The sequence below is a fragment of the Octodon degus genome, unplaced genomic scaffold (genome assembly GCF_000260255.1).
Source record: "Octodon degus isolate 3935 unplaced genomic scaffold, OctDeg1.0 scaffold00041, whole genome shotgun sequence".
In the NCBI taxonomy this organism is placed as follows: Eukaryota; Metazoa; Chordata; class Mammalia; order Rodentia; family Octodontidae; genus Octodon; species Octodon degus.
The window spans coordinates 13,205,594-13,213,433 of NW_004524617.1; the positions used below are offsets into that span (position 1 = coordinate 13,205,594).

Here is a 7,840-nt window from a genome sequence, read left to right on the forward strand (position 1 = left end):
ATAAAATGAAAGTTAGGGGGTCAGGGAGATAGCTCAGTAGAATAAGCGCTTGTTTTGCAAGCGCAAGGGCCTGAGTTCAATGCACTGGGCGGGAAGTAAAGGCTCAGTGGCTGGTGCGCACGACAGCGCGGAAGCCCGAAGCCAGGCACATGCTGTGTGGGGGTGGGGGGTGGTCACGTGCTGCCCATGCAGTGCGCATGCGCGTCAACCGACAGCCGAAAGGTCCACTCTGACAGTGCGGACCAACGTTATGTGAGGGCCTTTCCGCTAACAGGTACAGGAATTTTCAAATATTCAAAAGAATTCTATAGAGCACTTTCTTGGGGCTGATGGTGGGTGTCGAGGTGACCACAGTGGTGTGAGAGGGAGGCTGTTCATTCCCAGTCAGAGCGGTAGAGGTTTGAGGGGCCTCAGGCGTACAGAGGGGACTTCCACCTCACGTGACGTGGGCTCCGCCATTGTTGTCTTGTTCCAGGGCCCGCGTGCCTTACGATGTCGCGCCAGCGAGCCTTAGAGCAAGCCCTAGACAGAGCAGAGGAGGTCATCGCGAGAGCCCAGCAGAGACCCCCTGCCAGGAGAGTCCCATTGTCTGAGGAAAAATCTCTCCATGACAAGCTTTATGACATTTATGTTGAAGAATGCGGCAAAGAGCCCGAGGCCACCGACGAACTCACAACCAATGTCAACCTGCTAGAGAAGCTGGTGAGTAGAGAGTCGTTGCCATGCTTGGTGTTCAATCTGTACCCAAGAGAACAGGGCTATTCTATCATGCTGGATGACAAGAGTGGGTCCTTAGCAGAGCCCATTTCCCTGCCCTATCAAGAGGATCAGCTGCTGGAGTATTTGGATGCGCAACAGTTACCACCTGTTCTGCTTGACGTCCTGGACACATCTCAGATTAACATTTTCCATAGTGGGTGTGTCATAGCAGAAATTCGAGACTACAGGCAGTGTGTGGGTGTGGGCTCTGCTGCTCCCAGAAGTAAGCATGTTCTCTTACGTCCAACACTGCAGACTTTGGTGTGTGATGTAGAGGCCATTGCAAGAGACAACCCTCACTGGACCCAGCGAGATAAGCTCACCCTTGAAAGCAAACTGATCTTGGCTACATCAGAACCAGTTTGTCTGGACCCATCTGTGGCAGTGGCTTGCACTACCAACCGACTGCTGTTTAACATGCAAAAGATGAACACTGCACCAATGAAACAGTGTGTTAAGCGGCATTTGTGGCCCTCCCTGAGCCTGCAGGAGGATTCATCTCTACATTCTTCACACCCTGCCTCTAGAATACTAACTGCCTGCAAAAAAAGAAAAGAAAAGAAATTGAATCCAGAACATAACATAAAGATCACAGCACAGACTTATGTGGACACATGGAAACAGAGACCCTGTGACCTAGCTGTGCCTTGTGAAATTGATGTGCATAAATATACCAAAGATAACCAGTCTGTCCCACCTGGTAAAGAACCACCGGCATTCTGCTCAGCCCTTGTGTCTAAGGATGGTCTTGTGTTTGACAGTGAAGTTGGCAGTCAGCTGTGGGAAACAAATCCAAGCATCCTGATGTTGAACAATGATCCACTTTGGTGTGATATGAGAGATCGATCAATGTTTCGCACACTCAAGAGGCATAAGCGTCCTACAGTAGTCTCCACAGGTGTCCATTCAGGTAGTGTCATAGCTGGATCAAAGACTGATGCTGGGAAGGCAGTCAACACATGCCAGGAGTCTGTCCAAAGCAAAGGTAAACATGCAGACAAGATGGTACAAGGCTCCAGAACTCCAACCAGTGTGGATCAGCCCTCTTCAAAGCTAAAGGCAAAGGAAAAGCTAGAGGCACAGGCAGAAGGAGAGGCAGAGACAGCGGGAGAGGCAGAGGCAGAGGGAGAAGCAGAGGCAGAGGCAGAGGCAGAGGCAGAGGGAGAGGCAGAGGCAGAGGCAGAGGGAGAAGCAGAAGCAGAGGCAGAGGGAGAGGCACAGGGAGAGGGAGAGACAGAGGCAGTGGGAGAGGCAGAGGCAGCAGGAGAGGCAGAGGCAGCGGGAGAGGCAGAGGCAGTGGGAGTGGCAGAGGCAGAGGCAGAGGGAGAGGCAGAGGCAGCGGGAGAGGCAGAGGCAGAGGGAGAAGCAGAGGCAGAGGCAGCGGGAGAGGCAGAGGCAGCGGGAGTGGCAGAGGCAGAGGCAGCGGGAGAGGCAGAGGCAGAGGCAGCGGGAGAGGCAGAGGCAGCAGGAGAGGCAGAAGCAGAGGCAGAGGCAGCAGGAGAGGTAGAGGCAGAGGTAGAGGCAGAGGCAGAGGCAGCAGCAGAGGCAGAGGCAGAGATAGAGGCAGAAGCAACGGGAGAAGCAGAGGCAGAGGCAGAGGCAGAAGCAGAGGTAGAGGCAGAGGCAGAAGCAGCGGGAGAAGCAGAGGCAGAGGCAGAGGCAGAAGCAGAGGCAGAGGCAGAGACAGAGACGGAGACGGAGACTGAGACAGAGACAGAGACAGAGACAGAGGGAGAAGAAGAGGGAGAGGGAGAGGGAGAGGCACAGGCAGAGGTAGAGGCCGAGGCAGAGGCAGCAGCAAAGGCAGAGCCACAGGCAGAGGCAAAGGCAGAACCAAAGGCAGAGGCAAAGGCAAAACAGACTACAAACTCTGTATCAAAGGAGTCCTCAGTATCCAGAAATGCAGTCAATCCAAGAGCTCCAGTGGTCGTAGTCTCCTCTAGCTCACAACCAAGCTCCTCATTTCCAGGTCCCCCTGGACGACCATTACGCAGCTCCCGAAAGCTCCCACCTCTTGCTCCTGGTCCCAAACCAGCCAGCCTTTCTCAGAAGTGTAACATGGATCTCAGAGGCGTTAACTTACTTCCTCCTCTTGCCCAGCCCCCTGCCAGCCACTCACAAGGATCCCTCATGACCCAGGACCCAGCCAGCTCCACTAACCTGGAGGTTATCCATGTGGTGGGCCCAGTGCAGGGAGCCCAGGTCTTGATGAATGCTTCAGATTCCACGTTGGGTAGTTCCACTGGTGCCTTTGCTGCAGAGAGAACCCAGCCTAGTGGGCTTCTGCCCCTAGAAAGTCAGCAGCCAAGGGCAGGGTTAGTTGGAACACAGCCATCCTCTCAGCAAGGTGTGCAAGTCATTTTACCAAACTCTGGTGGTCTCATGCCCTTAACTATACTCCAGGTTCCACCTGGTTCCATCATTTTGAGCACTCAGCCTCAGGCCCAACCCAAACAGCCTCTGCCTGTACCCCCATTGCGGCCCCAGCCCCGGGTGTGTCAGTTGCTTCCAAAGCCACAGCACCAGCAACCCCAAACCACTCTTCGCCCACAGCCCAGCCCACAGTTTTCTTTCCAAGGTCCAGGCAGTCAGCAGTGGGCCTTACCAGCTCAGCAAGATGTTGTAATCAACCTTGCTAGCCAAAGGCATCTTCTAAAGCCCCAGGATATTGTGTTGGGTCAGCATGGCTCTGGACAACAAAGACCTAGTCAAAGCTCTTCTCTGCAGAGATTCCCGGTCCCTCCTGCCATGCAACAACAGGTGCAGGTACGTAGGCAGGTGCAGACTCCCCGGGTAAGATACTGGCGGCGCCCAGCAACTGTGATAAGAGCAGACTCTCCCACTGCTCACAGCCCCCAATGTCACCACACAGCATGCCATCTCAAAGGTAGCACCAACAAAGACTCACCAGCCAGCCCAAAGTCCTGAGTCTTACCTCGCTTTGCTTGCTTTGAAAACATTCGAGCATGGAGCTAAACCTGTTCCGAGCTTTTACTTTACCTTTGGTGTTTTTGATGTTTTCATATTTTACATCAGTATTTTACATTAAAAAGCATAAGCTTTAAACCAAAACATAATCCCATAATTTTTACATAGAAACAGGGAATGCATTTAACAAACTGTGATTGTCTTACAGAAGTCATTCTTTTCATTGTTGCTGACATACTTTTGCTGTAGTGTTTTAATGTGTGCTGAAACTAGGTTCACTTTATTTTATCTTTAAAAATATTTATTTATTTATTTATTTATTTATTTATTTATTTGACACAGGGTCTCACTACACAGCTCAGACTCATAGTGATCCTCCTGTCTCAGCCTCCCCAGTGCTGGGATTACAGGGGTGTGCCACCATACAGTTTTCTTGGCCAACTGGGTATGCCCTGGATCCTGGGGCTGGCATTGCATATAGTATCAGGAATCTAACCCAGGTCTTTGCACTTGCCAGGCAGGCACTTAGACCGCTGAATTATCTCCCCGGCCCACTAACTTCATTTTAAACCCCGGAGACTTGCAATTTCTCTGAACGATGAAATGACAATAGGAATACACTTCTGGCTCATGTCTGAGCAAGGTGAGCAGCTTGTACATTTTGGTTGTAAAATGCACCACAAGATGCTCTATGGTCACCACTTGCAGGGCAGCACTCAGTAGTGGCCAGTCCCTGCATACGCTGGCTCAGCACAGCTCTAGGAGCTTTGCATCTTGCAGCTGCCTAAACAGCAGCTCCGCACTTCCTGCTACCCAGCCCTGGCAGCCTGCACTCATTCTGCCTTTGGTCTCCATGAGTTTGCATGTGCTGGGTGATTCAAGGCAGCCGGTTCCCGACAGGGCCCATCACCTGGATACAAGCTTGTGCCACTTGGTGTAACGTGCTCATGGTTCATCCATGTTTTCCCACGTGACAGGAAATACCTGCTTTTTGAAAACTGGTTTTCCTGGACAGAATATGCACCCATGAACTTGGGGAAGCAGCTTTCAGAACACCGTAGTTGGTGCACATGTGTTCAGATTGAAAGGTTGTATGTAATGTATAGATTGTAACTGGTGCACATGTAGTGTGCAAAATCAAAAGAATCCACAACACAGAAAGGTCACGCTGAGACTGAGGACACCAGAGACCTGCACTCCTGTGGGACTCAGTGGGTGCCAGATGCACCAGTGTGACAGTCCCCGGGCCTTCCAAGCCTCCCCTGCACTCAATGCTCTCCCCCCGCACCCTCTTCTCCTCCAGACCCTGTCACTGGCCTTGGAAAGGCACTTCTCTGATGCCTTGTCTGTCTCCTTAGAGAGTCATTTACATACTTTAGCACAGTAGGTTAGTGCAGGGTGCTGTGTCTCCTGCCTGTGAGCTCTGTACTCACAAGTTTGGGCCCAGCAGGGGCACTGTAACAAAGTAGCAAGACCCTGCTTGAAATAAAACATTATCAGGAGCTGGGGAATGTAGCTAAGTGCAAAGGGCCTGGCTCCAACCTCCAGCACCACACACAGACACACACACACACACACACACACACACACACACACACACACCCTAAGTTATTTTCAAAAGAGTAAGGAAACTTTTGGTAACTTTCATTTGCTTCTCTTTCTAATGACTGTAGCCTTCATAGATTGTTAAGTAAGATCTCTTCCTCCTTTTCCTTCCCTTCCCTTCCCTTTGTTTCTTCAATTGTTCAGCAGTGCCTGCTCCTTCACCTCCATTTTCTTTTTGCAGTGGGACTCAAAGGCCCTTGAGCTTTTCTGGCCTGTCTCACTCTTTCCTTGTTAACATGTGAGGTGTAATTCACGTAAGAAGGATTGAACCATTTTCAGGTACAACTCTGGCACTGAGCGCATTGTCAGTGGTGAGCACCCACCGCCTCTCTTTCCCTAGCATTGTCAGCCCTACAGCAAAAGCCCCTGCACCCATGAGACACTCAGTAGTCCCCCATGCCACCTGCCTCTGGCAACCACTGATTTGCTTTTGGCCTGCAGGAGCTGGGCTGTTCTCAGCATCTCCTACCAATGGAATCAGAATATAGTTTGTTCTGGGGCCGGGGAGATGGCTCAGTAGGATAAGCGCTTGACTGGCAAATGCAAGGATCAGAGTTCAATCCCCGGTTCCACCAAAAAAAAAATAAAATAAAATAAAAATAGAATACAGTGCGTTCTGAGTCTGGCCTCTATCACTGTGCCTAATGTTTTCAAGGATAATTAATGTTTTAATATATATTAGTACTGAGTTCCTTTTTGCATCAATAATATTTGTCTCTCTATATCATGTCCTGTTTACCCACTCTTCTATTGTTTAACACTTAAGATATATGCACCACTTGGCTATTGTAAACAGTGCTGTTATTCATGTATTTTTATTTTTATTTTTTATTTTTTTGGCAGAACCGGGGATTGAACTCAGGCCCTTGCGCTTGCCAGGCAAGCGCTTATTCTACTGAGCCATCTTCCCCAGCCCCTATTCATGTATTTTTAGAATCAAATATTTGTTCTCTCACAACTTTTCATGGCAATTCATGTATTTTTTAGTGTCATATATATGTTCTCTCACAGTTTTCATGGCAATTTATCCACATAAAATTTTTTTCTCTGTAAACAAGTATGTTTCTCTGCTTTTTAGTATAACAGAAAAATAAAGAGGAAATTTGGCCAGACATTTTTGAAAGAGATTAGTAAAGATATAGGCACCCAATTAGTTAGGCTGTATTTGCCTGTATATTGTAATGTCTACCAATGCTATTCAAGAATGATTCAGCCAACTGCAAGAAAACATGTCATATTTGCCAGTTGAGTGACAGTGAATCTGTGGAGAGCATCCTGGACATCCTTGAGAATAGGGCCTACATTTTAAAAGAAGGGAAACTACTCAGTGAACAATTTCAAAGAATGCATGATAGGCCTTAGCCAGACAGAGATGTGAGGTGCAGAGCATTGCCCTATTTGATGTCTTTTCTCCATTTTGATCTTGTTCTTTCAGGCGCTAGAGGGTGATAGCAAAATTTGAGCTTGAGTGATGTGACTGTCCCTTCTGGAAAGACAAATAAATGCAACATTGTTTCACTCAGATTATCATTTGTGGGACTTTGTTCTTTACCGTCCAGTAATATTTATCAGGACTAATAATCGGACACTACTGCCATAGTGAGAGAGTAGTATGCTGGCCCTTAAAATAAAATCCCAAAGTATTATTTATGTCTTTGTGGGTTTCTCTGTTTCTTTATTAAAAGCTATGTAGGAGGGCTGGGGAAATAGCTGAGTGGAATAAGTGCGTGCCTAGCAAGCACAAGTCTTGAGTTCGATCCCTGATACAGAAAAACAAACCAAAACAAAATTGGTAGGACAGTTTCAATAATTAACACATTGCATACATTCTTCCTAGTGATTAATTGATGTACAAGATGCAGACTTGATATCCTATTTACAAACACTATTAGAAAAAATCTATTCGTTACGAGAATGTAACTATATATCTATCCTAACAACTTTGAATACACAGATACAAAATGGACATTCATCTGTATTCCCTTTTTTGTTAAGTTCCATCCTTTAAATATTATAGGTGAGTAAACTCAGCAAAATATTCTAAAAGAGTCCAGTAGCCCATAATACTATTAGGTCTTCTGCTTGACTGGCCATGTCAGAAATTGTAGACCTGAGTCACCTACAGCTCAACATAACACCATGGCTTTACTTCTTATACTTCCTTCTTATACTTTTCTGCTGGATGGTTAAGACTAAGGTAAAGCAGGACCTATGCAACAAGAGCTGTAGCTTTTGGGTCTGATAAGGTCAGTGAAATCCCCTCAGGATTTATCCTGAGATCCTGTACCTCAGATTGTGGAACTTTTGTCAGTGTCAGCCATATGGATGAGTCACTGCCATTGCTTGGCCAATGTCCTCTCTGTGAAAGCCTGAGAGAATGTTTTCTCTCCATGTGATGCTCCTTAGGCACACTCTACATCATTGATCACTTTCCTCTTTGGCCCCATAATCTCCTTGGTCAGAAAATTTGGAACACTACTGAGTTACATGACATTACAATACAAGTTCTCATATTTCCTGAGTCTGAATTGACCTTGGAAGGCTAGGG

At 47.8% G+C, this 7,840-nt stretch overlaps 1 pseudogene; it reads left to right on the forward strand.

Annotated features, from left to right (window-relative positions):
• Positions 1-492: 492 nt before the first annotated feature.
• On the forward strand, positions 493-6,754 carry LOC101572396 (annotated as a pseudogene).
• Positions 6,755-7,840: the final 1,086 nt, after the last annotated feature.